We start from the raw sequence: 21,321 nt of genomic DNA, 5'->3' as shown, positions 1-21,321 counted from the left end.
ATGATCCTCCTCTGACACCTGGCAACCGTGTTCTGTTTCAAAATGCTTAGAATATTCAGCACTGCTTTGAGAAGGCTTCTTCCACTTCAGGAAACTTAAATCAACTTAGTGATTCTTCTCAATCAGGCTTGATCAGGGCTCATTTATCACTGCTAAAATGTTTAGAAGCCTGCATGTATTGTTGCAGGTATATGCTATGAAAATGTTGATTAGCGCAGCTGCTGTTCTTTGAGGGGATGGAATTATTCTAACCTCTGTTGAAGTAGCAAAAAGCATTCTGCTACTTTGTGTGATGAAAGGAGGCTGAAATACGCTGTTGTGCCCAGTAACATTCTCCAACTGCAAAGGTGTTTGGGTTTTTTTTGTGTTCATCAAGGACATGATAGTGTTTCTTAACATGCTAGTCAATGCTCAAGCTAACCAGATAGTAAAAAAAAAAAAAAAAATGTTCATTAAATAGCTGGTATAGAAAAGGCCCCTTCAGAACATGCTTTTATGCTTTTAGCTTGTTCTGGAGAAACTGATTTTTTTTTTGTTGCTGGATGAATTCCACAGATGTCTTTAAAGTTTGTTGTAAAACACAGCAATAATGTAAAAACAAAGGTTTTTTTAATTAAAAAAGGCACTTAACCACTCCAGAACAAGTACAACCTGGACAAAGGTGCGTAAGTGTATGCATTGATGAATTCAGTATTTTCACTGGGGCCTGTAATAAATTTCCTGTAAGACAATGAAGCTTTGAAATAGCCATGACTTGTGTTGTAGGTCTCTTGTTACCCCCTTCCCTGGGGATAGAGGGGAAACCTCTGTAAAATGGGTGGGGTCAGTTTTTACCTCCTGATATCGTGTTTTCCACAAATGTAACAAAATCCTAAGATGTGACTTCTTCCTCTTAATGGTCTTATGCTGGGGAGGGGACAAACTATCTATGCAAACCCTGCATTACACAATCTCTGTGCTGTCATGTCAGAATTAGGATGTCTCCCTGCCATCAGAAACTCTCAACTATGCACAGTCAAGCTGTAGTTGAGTTTGTGGTTTGATAACTTCAAGAGGTGCTAGAAGGAAGGCCTCCAAACTCAAATTTAGTTTATAAAGGCCTTGGTGGCTCTCCTTGAAACTGCTGTCCCTCAACAGACAAAGGGACGTTCATGCCTTCCTGACAGCTGTAAGGGGACAAAATCGGAATTACGTTCTCCTGTGCAGCAATATTTTCTAGTTTCTCTTGCTCCTGGCTTGTCACCTGACCAACTGTTCTGTTTGGGAATGCTGCAGTCCAGTTTGCCTCAGAGGGAGGCCAGGTTTTTTAGAACAGAAAAGCTGTAGCTGCACAGTGTTCCTCCCTAATTGGAAAGAATGTTTAGGGCTTAACTGCTTTGTCCCACATTACACACCTCCTAATGGTGGCTTTTCTAATTCAGTGGCGGCTTTTTTAATTCAATGGAAGTAACTTCCTCCTGTTTCATTCCTCTGGGTCTGCTGCTTTGTTGTGTGTATGCAGCATCTCCCCACACACCTCCAAGCATAACCTCAGCAGTACTGTATGTGGAAGAGGTTACAGACCTGGAAAATGAAGTCATTTCCACAGAGCTTGAATAATAGTTTTATCTACCCATTGACACAGCAGCTTTTCCAAGTGTTGTGTTTCTGTTGATTAACTGTATTTGAGATTATTCCTTCCCTAATTACGAGCTTTCACTTTTTCCCAATTTTGTGTTCCTTTTTTTCTTATTTCTTTAGTCAGCTGTCTGGTGCTTTTTGCCTTCCACTACTGTTACAGTATTTGAATGAAGTACCTGGATAAGAAATAGAAGCAGGATGTATTTTATCTTTTGTCTCCCTGTACCTTTAACATTGAATTACTACTCCTCATTGCCTTTTTTGTATGATCTTTCACATCAGTCTTCAAATTCACATGTTGGTTGGTCTTAATGCTGCATCCAGTCTTTTTTTCTCCTTTCCTTATCTGTTTTTTTTGTACCTTGTTAAGAATGTTTTTTGTGTGATTTATTTCCAATAAAGCCATGCTGCTCATGATTTTTCCTGATGGCCTGCAGCAGATCAGTGCTTTCTGCATCACAATTGCACAGTGACTTGAACTATTAAATAAAGCGTGGAAAGAGGTTCCACAGTTGTTCCGAATAAAGTGTTTTAAACTGGTACCTGTTGCTGATGATGCTGTTTATACTCTTTAATGCCAAACTGATGTGTGACTCAGACACGTATGTTGGAAAATGCCATTTTTAGGACATGTGCTCTAAACCATTCATGGTATTATAAAATACAGCGGGAACTTTAAGTTAATTTTTGCACCCTTGTTAGTAGTTAGTTGTCAGGACTGAGGTAGGGTTGAGTTTCCCAGCTGTTTTGGGCAGTTTTGCAGCTGCATTTAGCTTCAAACCTTGACCCGTGACAGCTGTGACTGAAGGCATTTGCACCTCTCCGCTCCAGGGGAGCACTGAGCGCTGAGTTCTCGCCCTTGTCCAAGGCAAGCAATCAGGTGAATGCTGATGGACACACAGTAAGTAATTACTAGGCTTGTGTAATGCCTAAATCCTTTAATTCACTCGAGTTGGTGGATGTTGCAGCACTCACCTGATGTGCTGCCTTCCACAAGACAACAAACTAACTTAAACAGGGGTGGGTGGAGAGGGGACAGGGGGGTTGCAACTTAACTGAGGTCTGTGCCACTCTGGCCCTGCTCAAAGCAAAACTGTCTGCTGCTGCTAGACAGGTCTTCAGCTTGTTCTTCCTTCAACAAGTTCCAAAATGCATCACAATGTCTATCCAAGAACTACCACGAGAAAAACCTCAGATGAAAGGGTTAGCTGACTTCTTAACCTCTTTGTTTCCACTGTGGAAGTAGTACCTGGTTACCGCTTTGAGCGGACTATAGCAAAGATACCTTCAACCCAACTGCAGAAGGAAATCAAAGCTTATAAGACCAACACAACATCCCTCCACAGCATGGACCACCAGCGGGCAGTGAAAGTTAGGCTGCAAGAGCTGGCCCTTTTTTCCCCCCACCCATCACATCTTTCTTTGCATTTACTGGAAGTGAGCTAGCAGCTAGAATACTAGTTCCAAAAAGGCTATACCCACACACCTAAAGGCTATTATTAGCCTGAGCTGGCTTCTGATTTTTCATACTTCCAGGTCAGATACAGCTGTCTGAAACAGTTGTGAGCCATGCAGGCAGGACTGCTGCCCAGCGATACACCACCATTCCCAAGGAGGTTCTGCATTGGTCCAGCAGAAAGAATTGAAGGCATTTCCAACATTACTGGGGATTTTCTGTATTTCTGCTTTTAAATCTAGGTGTTGGATGCTAGAAAGCTTACCTGTAACTGCAAGCCTTTCACTACCAGTCTTCAAAATCCCAGAGGATTCAAGTTTGGAAATGAAAGAATGCATCTTCTGGCTGAGAGGACAAAACCTGACAGTTCAAGAATTTCTGCAAGAGCAACAACGAAGGGAGCTGCTTCCTAGGTTAAAAGACACAATTGTGGATTAGGCAAACTATAAAGAACACCATTAGTACTAGGCAACTGATTTTTTTTTTTTTTTTAAAATACGTATTTTTGACACAGGCATCAGTGACCACAGACAACATAGAGGCAACAACAGTCCCATACATCAAATTAGCATGTCTTTATTTATTTAGTAGGTGATAGTGCCATTATTCACAACATATTAACACTCTGTACGTATTCACCATGACAATTTTCCATTTCCTTCCTTGTTTTATGAGGAAATGGTATCAGGACAAAACTGCGCAGTACTTCACACAACATGAAACAGAAGTGATTATAACTTACCTAGGAAGTTATCCAGAGGTGGAATACTCTCCTTCAGACCTTTGCGTTTACGTGTTTCAGCCACAACTTGCCAAGAACGAGAATTTGCATCACAGGGATCTCCAGGCAAAATGCCAGTGATCAAAGACACACTGTGGAAAAGCCTGGCCACCAATGCTGGATTGCAAGTCAGTGGTAAAACCTAGTGGGAAGGAAAAAATAAAAAGGGATGAGGCAGCTACAGGAAAAAAATAAAACTGGTTTATTGTGGATTTCTGCATAGACAACACTCTAAATTAAACACTCTTTCAGAGCATGGGTATGGTACTGTTAGGAAACCCCTACTTTGCAGGTAATTCTTTCAAGCAAGTAAAAATGAGGCCAGCTCCAAAGAACTGTAGAAAGATCTTGTGTGGCCAAGTAAATTGGCAATAAAAAGGCAAAGTTCAATTCAGACAGATAGAAAAGTATATGGGGAAAATGATGTTTCATGTGTCTCAGGACCTGAACCAACCAACACCCCTCAGTTTGAGATCTCGGGGTTATGGTCAGTAGCACAGAAGCGTTAGTTCAGTCTTCAGCAGCAGTCAAAATGAGGAGTCAAGTGCTAGCAGCTGTTAGGGAAGGAACCAAAACCAAAACTATGGCTGGCTGGGATTGAGTTAATTTTTCCTCTCAGTGGCTAGAACAGTGCTGTGCTTTGGGTTCAGGACAGGATTTGGGATGAGAAGAATGCTGATAACACACTGATGTGTTCAGTTGTTGCTCAGAGATCAAGGACTCTCCAGCTCCCCATGTCCTGCCCGTGTGCAGGTGCACGAGAGGCTGGGGGGAGCACGGCCAGAGCACCGGACCCAAACTGGCCAGTGGAATATTCCAGATCATGTAACATCATGATCAGGATATAAAGGAGGGGCGGATGGGAAGGGGGGGGAGGTTCTCTCTTGCTTCTCAGATTGCGACTGCAGGATTTTGGGACTGCTGGCCAGGATGAGGTGGTTATTTTAAAGTAGTCTTAATACTGGCAACAGGGTGTAATGTCATTTAATCTACTCAGACTGGCACTCTGTCCTTTTAAAGATTCAAATCACTACCAAATTTTCTAGTCTGCCGTCACAAACCAACTCTTCCTTTCAGGCTTGCTTCAACGGAAGACCTCGATTTAAAATGATAGAAACTGAATTTGGTGTACACTGAAAGGTCTAAGTGTGCAGAAACTGCCACATCTTTTTGGCATTCTGCTGGCAGGAAAGCCCCATGAAGCAGGCTGCCAAGAAAAAAAAAAGGAGTAAACTGTTCTGAAGATGCAAAGAGACAACAGGAAAAAGCTTGGAGCTAATAGGTGGGAATTCTTAAGTCTCTCTGATCCCACAGAGGTCTTTCTTTAATTGCATGTGTGTGACAAAAGAAATAGAATCTTACCAAATGAGTTGTAGATATGCCTTGACCACAAACAACGGAGTTCCTGCCACTTGGGATTCTTCAAAAATGTGTCCTCTTTTCCTGTTCAACACATCACAGATCCCACCATTCGTTCTGGGCACTATAAAAAAGAAAATTCTATGGCGTTAGATGAAAGAAGATCATCACCACTTATTAAACACAGCCAGGCAGCATTAGACAATCCTTCTCGACAGCTCTCTTGATGTTTTTCACACGATGACTCCTCACTCAGAGAAATTTCTCTCCTGTAACAAGTGGCTTCACTCTCACTTCCAAGACATCTTTCAGAAGCTCTGCCTGCTTTCTCTTATCTCACGTGACTGTGAGTTTCCAATTATTGTATATGCTACAGACTGTACCAGATTGTAGTCTACATAAACAAAGTGAGGAAAAAGTACATATGCTCAGTGAAGTACCTTTGGCTATCTTTGGGCACAAGATAGCAGAGTCCTGTAGTGCTTTGTAATCAATGCATTTACTACAGGATGCAAATTTTATACAAACAGGACCTCACTGTACCTTATCCTAGAACTAACATGTCTGACAAGCATTCTGATAAAAACTACTTTAAAAAACTTCATTTGCTTAGAAACCTAACACTAAGGCTGTAAAACTCCTCTGCTTTGTCACGACATGTCTCATAAGTCAGAGGTGAAAAAATTCTCCATTTTGCGGTTTTGTCCTTACTTGCACTAAATCTCCTTCAGCCTCTGGGTCTAAAACACTTTTTAAGCAACTGAGCTGGTAGATTTTCTGCCCACTGTAAGAGACAACTTCTAACTCTCTGAAACAAGGACTGAGAGAAGCAGCCTGAGAGAAGCACAATGGCGAGAGACGAGACGTGGTAAAGATAAGTGAAGGGGGACAGAGGCCCTCCCAGCCTTCCTGAGGAACGTCTCAAAAACTCGTAAGCACCCTAAGACAAAAATATAGTCACGGGGTGGGTAGTGTGGAGTCTGGACAACGCAGGCTTTGCGCTCAAGGAGCTGACAAAGCTGCCTGGCTAGCAGAGGATGGCCTGCGGGGGGAGCCCTGTGGAGACAGGACGGTTCTGCTCTGGGGTATCTTGTAAAGTTTCAGGGCCATCTGTCTGGTGAACGACCTTTGCTTCATTATCCGTGAAATGCGTATTAAACTTGACAACCCTAATGTCTAATGAAGATTAACAATATCATGCCAGTTACAACATCCCATGAAGCACCTTACTCCTCCTCAGATACATGGTACATTGATGCAAGGTCGGCCTGGGGCACAGACCCAAGGAAAGTGTGTGCAAACTGAGGGGGGGCAAGGGTAACAACAGTAGAGTGAAGAAGAAATGAAGTGGAATGAAGAAGCGGTGAAGTGATGAAGACAATGGATGCATCCTCGATCCCTTGTCGAAGGGACCAACGCAGGAAACTGGCCCAAGGATGTCTGTCTCCACCCCCTCCTCTCTGTGTCTCCTCTTTTCTCTTTCCCCCCTTTTCTTTGTTATCATTAAGTAATGCAGGGCATATCATAGCGCTTGCCATAATTTGTGATACACTTAGACAATTACTGTGTATCCAGTTAACACACTGTGGGAAATTAATTAAGTGTTTATGTCTGGACATTGATACTTCTCTCACTGTTGTCTACTCTGTTGGCATTTACACATCTAAGTCCCTTGTCTCCCTCTTCTGAGCAGTATGTGATGTTCACCACTCAGCACCGTAGTCTGGAATTCATTTTTAAAGCAGGTTTTTAAATCTTTCAATTCCTTTTAAGACAGTTAAGACAAACTGTCATGTCAATAGCTGTACCTAGCAATAAATAAATACTTGTAGCATGGAATATATTTTCCAGGTTATTTTATAGAAGAATTTAATTTTAAAAGAACAAACAGTTACTCAAAGGACAGAAGTTAATGTTTAAAGAGCTCAAAAAAAGCCTATAAAAAAAACAATCCTTGCTGCTCTTTCTGTTTATTTACAATGCCCATTATTCTCCTGAATGTGTAGAGTGATAGAATGAAAGGAGGAGAAAAAAAAAATCCAAATTATAACTTTCCCACAGGTATTGACAGTTCATAAAGAACAGTATAATTCACCTCTGTATTTTCCTGTTTCTGTTTAACTTTTTCCTAACTTTGGAATTAAAAACCTCTTTTCAAACAAAGTCTCTGCATCACCGATCTAAAGGACACAGAACAGAGCTATCATGGTTTCCTGGAAGAGAATGTGGAAACATGATTATGTTTCTGTCTCACGTGTCTCTGTTGTTGGCAGTGTTAGGTTAACGGTTGGACTCAATGGTCTTAAGGGTCTTTTCCAGTCTAAATGATTCTGTGATTCTATGATATTGTATGTAATACCCCATTGCGTACCTGTATTTCTACCAGATAGATGGGCTCCGTAAGCCTGGGTTGTGCCATAGGAGAAGAGGCATAGAGAACTCTCCTTGCAGTAGGGATGATCTGCCCACCACCACGGTGAATAGCATCAGCGTGCAGAGTGTCATCATGGATATCAAAATGAACACCTCTCATGCTCTCCTCACACAAGGCACCCTGAAGCATCAAAAGGGGAAAACCAGAGATTTGATACTACTTGGGAGTTTCCAAGATAGGAACCTTCACTTAGCAGGATTCTGGCCTGATTTAAATCATGCTGGTGCTGAACAGCTCTATTTAGACCAAGGCAGCGTTCACCACACACAGAGTAACGTCCTTCTAGGAAGGACTCTAATGCTCCTCTATCGTGTGTGAGAACTTGCACTCGGAACAAATGTTAAAATACCCACAGACAACAGTGTCTTCATTACATAGGATAAGTGACATAATTTCTCTAGTGGGTACAAACTCCAGCTAGCTCACTGCCCTCTTAGCAGTTACTGACAGTTTCTGAAGATTTCACATGAACGGAGCTCAGATACATTTCAATAACACAAGATACAACATACAGAACTACACTTACCTCTTTTGTAGCCCACTGGAAACCAGCAACAACACTTTGATTTCATTTAGATACTGGACACCTTTTGTGATGTCAAAGTATTTGGACCGGTATCATCAGGCCCAAACCACCAAATTTTACGAGCCTCAGACACATCCCATTCGTATTTCTCTGCCAGGTAACATGCACGCTGTTTCAGTTCTTGATGGGAACCGACTTCCCCTTCGTCTAAGTCCTCTGCCAGGCCATCAGGAAAAGGTTGAGCTGTCATATACAGCCTGTTGTGTTTGTTGGGAGATTTGGATAAGCACACCTGGCTTGACTCTTCACCAACTGTCTCACGGTAAGATACAACTGGGTCTGATTTCTGTCAAGCAGATCAAAGACAAAGAAATTCCCAAGTAGGAAGCTGATCATTTCCACGCACCAATCAAATGCCATTCAATAAACTGTATCTTCCCCTCCTAAGGCAGTGTGTTAATGCCAGCTTCACTCAGACACTCGGGCAAGCTCCACTAGCTTCATCAAGAGAAACAACGTTTTCAGTAGCACATCTATGGTTACCATCATTGTTCAAGTCAGTTTTCCTGTTCACTGGATTTCCTTCGCACCTCTGTCTTAATTAAGATCTTTCAGTGAACTAACAAACAAAGATTTCCTTTTATTACTTAATCGGTGGGTCTCCTAAAAAATTTCAAATTCCTTTAAGGGAATTGCTCTAAGGAAACCAACAACAGTAAATTAAAATGATATTTTCAAAGGTTAATATTTAGTCATATTCCATACACTGCAGTCCACAAAGATTCCTGAATACCTTAATTGCAATACAAGCATGATCTTCTTCCAGATCTTTAAGGCAAATTTCTAGATGCAGCTCCCCTGCTCCAGCAATGATGTGTTCACCAGATTCTTCAATAATACACTAGAAAAGAGTAAGGAGTAAATATTTTAAGAATTTATTAGTATTAACAGAAAAACACACACACTAAATCAGAAAAGTGTCAGATTCCAAAACTGCTTAACCCCAAATATTCACACAATTTAGCATATTATTATCTCTATATTGTTTCCAGGAGTGCTCCATCATAGATCTCTTCACCAACAAAACTGGGTACTCTCATGTTAAGCATAGTTCCTGTCCTACTGAGGTATGTGAACATTAAAAAAAGTATAAGAAAAAGTACTGCTCAAAATCCAACACTAATTGCTGCAGAGTTTGTGTTTTTCCTCAGGATCTTCCTATTCAAATGCTGACTGAACTTAGCCCTGTTTGTCTTGTCTTAGCTCATACAATCACAACTGAAAATTGTTTTGAGCCTACAGCCATGCCATTAGATCACATAAATTGCTCTCTGTGAATGAAGCTGAATGCTGCAAACCCATAACTCTAAAGCTAAAACTTACAGATAACACTCACATGAACCATAGGATCAGACTTGGCCAGACGCTTTACACCTCCAACTAGTTTTGGCAGATCAGCAGGATTTTTTTGCTTCAACAGCAATACGTACAACTGGACTAATACTAAATTTCATCACTCTCATGTTGTGGGCATGTTCAAAGGTGGCAATGGTACATGTCTTCACCAAAAACTGGTCAACACCAACTGGGCCAACAATGTTGCCACAAGGTACATGCTCAATGGGCTCAACATAACGACCCATCATCAAAATGGTTCTACAGAGGATGAGCAACAAGCCTTGAATACCTGTTTTATCCCCAGTATTTCCAAAAATCTAAGCCTTTTCACACAAAGGAAAATTGCCTATTATTTGCCTATAATCCCTCTGGATTAGTGATTTTATTAAACAGGAAAAAAAGACTCTTAAAAAAAAATATGATCTTCATTTCATTAGGATTCCAGAAACTAAAGGCAAGTATTTGTTTCTGTATGCATTTCTATTCAAAACAAATATACTATTTCCCTCTACCTTTGAATGGGTTTTAGGTAAAGATCTTTTTTTTGCCAGGTGTGTAGTTTGGTCCCATAATTCGAACTTTCTGTCCAGTAGAAACAATACCAGAGAAGACTCGCCCAAAGGCATAGAAACGCCCCTTATCAGACACGGGGACCTCTTTAGAGATATACATAATCAGAGGGCCTTTGGGATCACAGTTTTTGACACCTGCAATGAAATATGTAACTGCATCAGGCACATTTTCTGTTAGACTTCAAAACTTAGAACTACATACGTATGATTCCCAAAATGCAGTGAACCTTACTAACAGCTCCTCTTTTTTTCATTTAGTAAAGGACAAAGGTGTGCTGACAGATTAATTATAGCTATGGTAGCTATCAAAGATTCTTTTTTGTTAAGGTAACAAATCATCACTATTGTTGTTTCTTTCAGTTCTGAGACCTCTGTTAGTACTTATTCCCTGCTTGCCCAAGCTTCCCTCTTCTGGTAGCAGGGTCCACGATATCACTAAATCTGAACTAACATGACCTAGTCCCAGGAGAAATTCTGAATAGGGGAATTTAAAGATCCCCAGTAATCCATTAGAATCCAGAAGACAAAACACAGCGCTAGAAATTTGCATCCTCAGTGATCATAGGGATGACATGGTCAGAAGCAGGATGTCTAACCAGAAGTCCTTTTCTGGCCTTGTGAGAAAGAGTTAACAATTTATCAGAGGATTAAACACACATGTCATAGAATCACAGAACGGTTTGGGTTGGAAGGGAGTCATCACAGATAAGATTCTCTTCTGCTAATAATGGACTTGAAAATTACTTCAAATATGATTTATTTATTTCAATATTTGTGGATTTCTGAGGGAAGTGACAAATCTACACAAATCCAAAAGCAAATCCTCTTGAAAGTACTCAAGTTGATGATCATATTACAAATGAATTCTTCAAAACTTAACTCCTTCCTATCAACGTCAGACCAACAGCCCTGTATCAGATTCAGATTCAGCTATTTGCTCTTTATCTAGAGATGATCTCAGGCACACCTTCAAATAACTCAGAGATGGTTTCATTTTTTATCAGAATTTCATCCTCCACCTTGAAGGCTGAGAGTGAATCAGAGAACAGTAACAACATGTCAGCTACCAGGCGACACGTTAGAAGTGTTCAGAAGCAAAGGATCTTATGATTCTGACTGTGACTGAGGAGGAACCACAGGATTCAGTAGGAGACCATAATCAAAGCTGCAGAGAGAATGAGGGTAATAAACTTGCTGCTCCATCTGTCTACATACCATATTCCTGCTCATCTCAACCACATGTTCTCTGAATCTAAAATAAATACAGTGTGGTTTCACACACATCAGCATCCAGCATATAATATAAATTAAAGCAAGTTTTATGTATAGTACCCCAAGGCTTTTCCTTTGCTTTCTTACTTTTTATAATACTCTGCTCTAACAGAGCCTCAAAATGGTAATTATCATTATAACATGGAAACGTAAGCCAAATTAATTTTAGGCAGTTTTACTCCTCTGTGCACTAGGGGTGCTGTATTTTTGACAGTGCTGGTAAGCTGGAAAAGTTTTTTTTACCCATAGCAGCTTCATCATCAGGTGGCCCCTCACAAAGAAGTTCAAAACAGTATTTTTGTGCTGTTACAGGGGAAGGTAGGAGGATGATGATCATCTGAAGCAAGGCATCTCCAGCAGGTAGGCAGCGTCACAGCCTAGGGACACAAAATTCACAATGTAATTAAAACTTCTTTCAACAAACATAATAACCGACCCCCAGATAAACCTTCTGGATAGCAGGTAGAAGACGACACCTAGGGGTACAGTGTAAAAAGTCATGACAACCATTTAAAATTTCCCTATAACTAATTAAGTCTTGTTAAAAGCGAGGAGTAAAATGCTTCTCTAGAACAAGCAATTTGAACATAACTGTATGTTTGAATTACTGAAAAGCAGCACTCCTTGCAGTCTCTTTTTCCTTGGGCTAGTGACTTACATTTCAACAGAAAGGTTAGGATTCTTAGTTTACATTAAGATCCTGACATAAATGTCCTTCTTCTCTGATGACAACTGGTTACAATAATAGAGAGCAAAAGGTCCATGAATGGTCATATTTTATTTCATATATGGAAGATAAAATAAACCCAAATGTTTTATTAAATCTCTAGCCATTTGCCACAGTGATGTGGTTGGATTTCCCTTCTCCAGTGACTACTTCAGGAAGTTTCCACATGTATGCCCTGGGCTCCCTTTTCTCGTGGGTTTTAACATACCTGAGGAGAACACCAGTTAGCACAGGAACTGGACAGTTTCTTAAAGTCGCTGCTCTTAACATTCAGTGCTGCATAGAAAGTGATCGTGTGCTTTCAGACATTACTCTTCAAATGGCTGGCCAGAATTTGTCAATGTTCTTGAATATGTTGGAATTTGTGAGAGCCAACCAGAATCCATGTTTCTGATTACACAGCCACAGCATACATGTGTGGCAATCGACACTGCATTTACACCTTGAGGGAGGGAGGCAGTATTGTTTGTTTATTTTTCAGGTATGAAACAAAATTTTTCTCCCTTTTCTTAAATCAAAACAGGTATGCTTTTTGTATGCTGCAACACACAAGTCCTGCTATCTCTCTAGCAAATTCAGTGCAATACCTTACCAAGCACCTTATTTCAAATCATGACATTCCTGACTCACAAATTAATCACTGATCAGATAATAAAAAGACAATTAAGGTAACTTTCTGTGGATTTCAGAAAGACTTGCAAAACTGTTCTCATTACACAGCTCAAGGATAAGAAACACTACCACACTGGCAATCCTAATGAAGTAGAAAGGCCAAGTTACCTTAGGAAGTGATTTTCCCTCTATCTCAATCTTCAATGTCTAGCTTGATATCAAGTTTCTCTATCAGTTTGGCTGTCTCTTCCTTCTTAAAATTCATAATGGCATCAAAGATCTGAAACATGTTTATAGTGACCAGAGTAAGTAATATAACAGAGACAGGTTTTACTTGCCATTTATCTTAAACATGTTGTACATCTGAAAACCCTTTGGTTTCTCTGTTCTGGGTTTTTGTTTGAGAAACTATTTGCAAGGATCATACAGCTCAAGATTCACAAATTATATTAAATATTTCTAATTCCAAAAGAAATTCCAAATGCCTATCAGAAGAGGTTCACACACAAGACATACAAATCTTTAATCTGATGGTACGCCGGATATGACATTTCAGTGAACAGACCATTTAGATTTGATGCCTTCTACTTCTGTCCCACATTTTGCACTTTTTTCTTATACTGCAGAATTTTTCTAGTCTCTACAGAAGGTATGGACCTACCTTCTAATATGAATGGCTTTCCTAAGAGGTAACCTGCTAAACTAAAAAATGTCTCCCCTTAAGCCCTTGCAATCAAATCAAGACACAATATTGTTTTACCTTAAAGGCAGGATCCAGAACAAGCTGCAAAATGTCCTTGGCATCTTCTTTCCATTTGGGCTAGTGGCTGATTTGCTGAGTTTTCCAGTTGCTGGATGAAAGTATCTACAGAAGATGTTTATTTTTACTCATGCCGTTTGAACTTAAGAAGTACTCAATTTTCCTGCAAATTTCCACTTAGTTATTTTTAAAAGCATATTTTTAACTTTGTAAAAAGTTAAGCAGAGATTAAAACAGCAGAAGAGTGGCTAATACTTATTTGAATGTAGTAATAACTGTTAGATGTTTGAGGAGGCAAAGGATGGCTTTTTGTTTGCTTAGGTTGTTGAGGTTTTTTACTACACTTTAAAACAGACTTCAGTGTGCATTTTTAGGCTTTTACAGGGAAGTAGGCACTATAAGCAAACCTGTTGCCAAGAATTCTACTTCACCCTGTTATCTCTAACTGTCTTTCAAAGCATTGCTAACACCATTTAAATACCATACAAGACAGATCTTGGGAGACCCTATGAGCTACATGAGTCAAGGTAGGTTAATTTATTATAAGGCATCAGAAATATATTAAATTTTCACACATGTATAAAGCATTCAGTTAAGAGCAAGCTTTGTACACATCTAATAGGAAATGAACTCGCATTGTTTATGGGATACAATTTAAGGCTCATTAAATTCACAGAAATACTCACTGGCATCAAAAGACTGGATATGGTCCATAATCTTGTGTTGTGTATTAGTTTTACCTATGCAGTTCAATAAAAGCATTTATGTTCTGAGAGTGAATCTTCTCTCTCTGCTCTTATGGAGCACATTATCAGAACTCACCACAGAAGGCACATACAGCATATCTGCACTATTTGTGTATCTGGAAAAGGCAACTGCCTTTTCCAGATACACAAATATTTTTGTTGTAGGAGTTACAATGTTATGTCCCTAACTAGCTTGCTAAGCTGCCTGTGAAAGCACAAACTCAAGACACACTGGTATGCTACTGTGGTATCTAAGCATAGATCTACATTAATTCCATGTGTACTGTGTCACTTATCACCCCAGAGTTTTTCATCATCTCTTCCACTTTTTTGGGATGCTCAGCTGGAGAGAGTTGTGCTTTTTTACCTCTGGCAGCAAATTTGGTTACATACATCTCAGCAAACTGCTTCAGAGTAAATGTCCAACCATGCAGACCGAAGCCAAACCCAACAGTACCAATAACTGGATTGATCTTTGAAGGGGGAAAAAAAGTGAATGCATTTCACAAAACAGAGATTTGAAATGTATGAATTGCTTTCAATGACAGGTAGGATCAGTAAAGATGCCAAATATTTTCTGAAACATAGAACAAGGAAGTATTTCCCCTAAAATGGGTCTATTAAATATTACTTTGAAGCAAGAACCTTACTTTGTCTCACACAGTGAAAATACTTATAACAAAGGCTGAAATAAAAACTTCTGAAATATATTTATAAAGTGCTAAGTAGGATTTGGAGGATTATGACTTCATTAAGAATATTAGCTGAATTGTTAGTGGACTTTCTTGGGAAATTAAAATATAGGTGGTTCATTCCTGCCACACAGATAAAACTGGTCTGACTTAACAATGGCCGAGATTCATGGAATATAAGAATTGGAATACAATCCTAGACAAGGTCCTTTGTTCCAATAACTAGATTAAGCTGCAGTCAGTTTTAGCCATAAAACAAGCTAGTACAGGACGGTCACATTTAAACAATGGCAACCAGGTCTGAAAACTCTGGTGAGAACATCTGTCTTGTAGATATTTGATGGAAAAAATATTATCTGAAGCAGCCTTATTCTGACAATTCCTTACTCTAACATCTGGACCACCAGAGAAGACCTGCAGTTAACTTTGTTTTCTTATTTGACAATTCTCAGCTCCAATATAAGAAATATGATTTGCCTTTCTAGTTTCAAACCATCCTTCCAGAGATATCCAGCATATTATGATACAATTGCTGGTACAATAACAGACACTTGTACCTTCAGATCAGAAAAGAGCAAATTAAATGTCTTAGCAGTCAGGAATAGCAGTAAGGCCATGTTTCTTGTCGTGTAAGTGACATAAGCAGCAAAGCCAGGCACATAAAGGTAATCTTCTGGTTTCTGGTCTTTTGCCTTAAATTTCAAAACCATAGTCTCCCTTCAGCAGTTTGCCCCAGGCAAACGTCTGACATTTGATGTTTGACACTGAGCAACTGGCTTGAGGTTACACATTTTGTTAGTGAGAAATTATCACTGCAGAATAATCTGCTCAGTTAGTTGGTCTGAAATAATATCCCTGAAAGAAAAAGTATGAAACCGTGGTGGTGGAAAAGGACTGAAGAATAGCTCCTTCAGATTGGCCAGAGATCTTAACTGCCACAAATGTATGCAATTGTTTCATCTCAAGGCTGGTATTCTCCAAATAGGATTACAACCACAGCAAAGTTTTAACGTTTTCTTTACCATAATATTACCCATTGGTCCAGTTTCACTTTCTCCATATGTGGAAATGATGACATTGACATTCTCCACAATACGCTGACATGTCTGCTAAAGTTCCTCAGGCTCCAGCTGCAATTCCAGCAATGCATGATCCATTTTATTCATCATCAGTACTGGTTTGATACGTTCTGCAATAGCCTGCCACAGAACAGCCTCTTGTCTGTACACAGACCCCTTAAATATAAGCACAATTAACACATGCCTTATATACATGGGCAAGATCTCTAATGTACTTTGCATAGTGGTGACTGGGAAAATCAAACAGACTTTGATGGTAGTCTCGGTGCTCCCTGAAACCATCATTACTCAGTTGCATGCATTGCTCCATTTTCTAACTGGAGGAGGAAAAGAATGACAGGCAGCTCCACTCCCTAGGAATTTACTGCAAGATTTATTATTTCCTCAGTTGATTTACATTCAAATCACAAGCTGGATACAAAGTGGATATAATCCACTAAACTACAGGAAAGGCCATGGGCTAAAACTGAAAATCAGAATTCATACCATTAGAAGGTAAACTTTCAGAGAAAGAAGCTTCTTCCATCACTCATGGTTTGGTTTTTTTTTTTTCTTAAGAAGAATAAAATAAAATACACTGAGGTCTTTCTAATTAGAAGAGCATGCTTACCTGAAACACAGTCAACCACAACAAGGGCACCACCAGTGACACAGAGAGCTGCTATAACTTCAGAGGAGAAATCAACATGTCCAGGGAAGTCTATTAATAAGAAAACACGAACCATTCCTACACTGTTTGATGAAGGCCAAGTCGTTGTCTGAGAGTTCATAATACATAAAAAATTGCCCTGTAAGAGAAGAAAATTAATTTTTAAAATTTAATAAAGTTTCATCATTTGCTGATTTTAAAATCTTCATTGGTCAGGCAACTATACCTGCTCTATTACCGTGCCAATATTTCTTGATGTATTTAAATGAAAAACCACAAGACAACTTCAATATTTCAATTTCTAAAGTTCTCAGAATCTAAAATTCTGATTTGGGTGTAATTAATTTTAATTCTTATGCAAAATCAGCACCTCAAGATAGCAATCACAGCATATCCTGTCAGACACTTAGAGTCCTGCTCAAAATCACTTTACAACTTGTTAACTTTGCAGTTGCAGACTCAAAGACGGGGTAATAAGAAGAAGACACGGCCCACCACAGTGGCTTGGGGGAACAGGTTATTAGTCTGTAAGCAATCCAGTAAAAAAAAAGGTTATTACTAAGAATCTGAATGTATCTTTCTCCATAGTGAGAAGCAAGTAAGAATGGTCACTAGATACCACTTAGAAGCTTTATCCAACATTGCCCAGATTGCACTCTGAAGACTGTGAGCTTCTGTTCTGTAATACAGTTTGATTAACTTGTCAACTTAAAAAAAAAACCAACTGACAAGATGCAAAGCTTTGAGCAAACCTCTTATCTGTCTTCAGATTAAAAAGAAAACATAAGAAGAAGATACAAATTCTTACGTAGACTTGATTGTGATATACCTTTCCTCATCTTGCCACGTGTCTGTGAATCGTGTTTCTCCAGCTCTAGCTGAAGCAATGATGGCCGCTTTACACACCAAGGAATCTGTCAAGGTTGATTTGCCATGATCAACGTGAGCAACCACAGACATATTCCTAATATTGGACTTCTTGTCCATGATTGCTCGGATATGATCTACTGTGAAATTCACCTGGAGGGGGAGGGGAAAAAAAAACCCACAAAAAACCAAACAAGTACTGCTTCCTCTTAAAGTAGACAAATGTCCATGTGAAATTTTAAACTTTTACTATTTGTTATTAAATTTGCAATTTAAGGAAGAAATTAAGTTGTTCATACTTTTAAGCTTAATATTACAAATAGTTGTTCACATTTTTGGCATGTTTCTGTAAGCAGTAAGAGCAGAGGCATAACTTAAAACAGTTCAGCTTTCGTATCACAAAATGTCAACTACCACAAAAATGAAGAATCCACCTGTGGAGACAGAACAGCTCATCCCTACCAAATGTTACTGGAGGGTTAGAGCAGCACACAACTGCAAGCTACAGCTCTCATCAGAGCTCCGCACACATCCTTCTCCTCCCAGCCCTGTCCTTCACTTCGCCAAGTCCTCTTCCCACACCAGCTCTCCATCTCCCCAGGCTTTTCAGGTGTGCCACTCTTCCTGGCTTCCAGAAGAGGTTGGGTCTTCTTTTGTAGCCAATATACCAGCTCTAGAAACTGGTGGGCTAGCTCAGTCAAAAACCTTTTTAAAGACTAAACTACTAAAAAGCAACATTTTTAGAGACACTCTCGCAAATAATACCACAGAAATTCTTCTCATTTACATACTTCTATTTCTTGCTAAGAACAACTCCCCTCCTTCAATCTGCAGAAGAAAAAAATAATCTTGACCCTCAGAAGCCTTGGTATTTATGTATTAAACACATGAAAACTTTGCAAAGGAAGCTGAGATCTTACTCATCTCTGTCTATCTAATTCTGTAATAAGAGTCAGTCACCTGTAGGTCACAGGAGTGCAGTTAACGTAGCTATTCTTTAAAATCCCTTTAATGCATGAAGTACTTCATAGGGCCACGGAAAAAGACAGAACTGGGAGGAAAAAACGATGAAGGATATTAAACAAACACAAAAAATCAAGTATCACATCAGCAGTTTATACTAGTTGCTCAAGTGAAGAAAAATGTACTATTCAAAACACTTAAATAGGCTCCTCATCTGTGTTTGAGTTGCAAATGACACAGAAATAATGAAACACGCATTCCTATTGCTACACGAACAAAGGTTTCTAATACAGTCTGGGTCTCACTGAGTGCATCTGAACACAGGGAACCTGCCTTCTTGCAAGGACAAGCTATTACTTAAATAAAAATATCCCAATCCAGCTCAGAATATAATTAAAGCTAGGAGACAAAATGGTTTTTTTTTTTCACATGAACAGATACACTTTTGATATATAACATTACTGCATATTCCCATACTGTCAATCTTCAGTTCAACTGTTTCATCGTACATTTTCTCAAGAAAATAATTATTAAAAAAGGGAATATTTAATTTTAAAAGTTCTTTCTAGAGATGAGAAATATGCAAACTAAGCAGCAGCCTGGCCTCTTCCCCAAAAAAAGTATTATAAATAATACTTTCCCCTACATTTATAGTTTATTTCCTGTCTCAAAGCCTGCAATGCAGAAAATAACCAACCCACCCTTTTTTTTTTCTGCTGAAATTTTTAGATGATGCTTACGGTTTTGTCAGTGATCCACCTCATGTGAAGGCACTTCATGTCTGACTTTGTTCCGTTACCTTATTCTTCAGTTTAATAAAAAACAATTATATTTATTTTCTAGAATGTTCTGAGGTATCCTGGCCTCCACAGCAAAATTTACATTCTTCTGTAGAACCTGAAATCTTTCTTTTCCATTTTAGAGAAAACAGCACCACTACTTTTCTTTTCTACTTTTATCATTTTCCCTATTTTTAAATTGTGCTTTGCTAAAAAAACCACCAGTACTTAGTGAGAATTAAGTATAGTGCTAGAGCTGTGCTAGATACACTTATTTCATATTGTAAATAAATACTTAAGTGTTGACATGTGTACCTACGTGCTCTTTGTATTTGCCAATTATACATTTCCTTAATGGACAAAATGAAATTTACTTCTGATAAATATTTAACTAGTACAGATGTCGCATTTTGAACTAAAAACTCTAATTTTTTTTTTCCATTGCCTCCAAGTTTCCAGTACATTTATATACACAGGCTATGTTGTAGGTTTCTTTCAGGGCAAGAAACAGAGATGACCAACAGTTTATTTCTTCCTCATATTTTAAGCACACAGGCTTCCTATGCACGTCCATTTTCATTAATTCTAAATGTTAACTTCATGAACATGTTCCTCTGACAGAACTGGATGTTCTCCTATGGGCTGCTGAAGCTATTCATATATTCTGAGAAAGGATGGTACTGGAGGTGTAAAAGCTTGATTTGTGCCTAAAAACAATGGAGCCTTAATCCGCAGCTGGGATAATTATGTCCCACTGCTACAAAAGCAGAATGCAAACAGGTACACGGAGTGACTGTTATACAGGACATGGATGCATAATGTTAGTTTGATGGATTTAGTTGGTGTTTCAAGAAGTCATTGCTACATTACTATTACTTTGTGGTGGAGCTGGAGCAGCTTGAGTTTGATATGGATAAGAGTCACTACGTCACGGTGAAGGAAAGGAGAGCTGAGAAACACAACAAGAGAAGAACAGGTCAGGCAGTACTGGGGTAGAAGGTGGGGGTAAGGCAAAGGACAAGGGACATCTACAACCAAGTTTAAGGGATTGGACAGACTGTGGGACCCAAAGATCTAGTCTTACACCTCAAAAGAAGTCATCACACTCAAGGAAGCAGAGGCAGGCCTCTGTAAGTGACCTCACAGCTTCTGCTGGTAAGTCTCATGGCAAGCCAACGCCAACAACACGATCATATTTGTATTTGAAACTTCCTCCTTTTGCTCAACTACAAGACTGCATCCCTTCCCAGAAACCAAAGGTCTGTTGTCTTAGGTATTACTGTGTTAGTACTTTTTGCCAGGCCTACCACAATACAATGCACCTGGGCATGAATATTTCAGCCCGTAGGAAGTTAATACTGAGAGCCAAGTTTAGGTAACTGGCACTCCTTTATTACTGTCTTGTTCATCTCTTGGCCTAAATGAGTATTTTTAATAGTTTAACACTGCTAGCTGACTTTTAATTCACTTTCTTATATCATAGCAACTGTTCTTGTTAATACAACTGAGTAAACCATACTTAAGTTTCTGCTAATTATCTTGTCAGTAAAACACAGTCTATTATAAAAGATAAAGAGTTCAATTCAAGCATTAATACCAATGTCTTACCAGGCCTTCTGGCAGGAACTTCAGGATTATGCATTAATAAATGCTATCCACTTCCATTTTACTTATCACTTCATTTACACAAATGCCAAAACAGAGTTGACCATATGTGCTGTTCTGTAAGAGACGCACTTGCATCACAATTCTTTTGTTCATAAATACAATTGAAAACACAAAGCCAGATTAAAAATTAATAGCAATTTTAATCCTAAATGAATTTTTCATTAAAGAGCTGTCACAGAGTTTCTGTTCTGCAGTGACAGGCAGCAACAGGATCAAAGTTCTTTTCCTACAAAATGCTTGCTGCAGAGGGGTTAAGGTCTTAACCAAGGAAAAAATGAAGATGAAAGCGGTATTTATAAAAGGGAGAAACATTACTGCTTTATTAAAAACAGAACACCGATTTTGCCAAAACCCTCAAGTT

The 21,321-nt window shown here is 39.1% G+C and overlaps 1 pseudogene; it reads right to left on the bottom strand.

The window, feature by feature from the left end:
• Window positions 1-446: 446 nt before the first annotated feature.
• Window positions 447-17,771, bottom strand: LOC113489829 (annotated as a pseudogene).
• Window positions 17,772-21,321: the final 3,550 nt, after the last annotated feature.

This window comes from Athene cunicularia (genome assembly GCF_003259725.1).
Source record: "Athene cunicularia isolate RWA chromosome Z unlocalized genomic scaffold, athCun1 chrZ_part1, whole genome shotgun sequence".
Taxonomy (NCBI): domain Eukaryota; kingdom Metazoa; phylum Chordata; class Aves; order Strigiformes; family Strigidae; genus Athene; species Athene cunicularia.
This window is presented reverse-complemented; position numbering and strand designations above follow the sequence as displayed.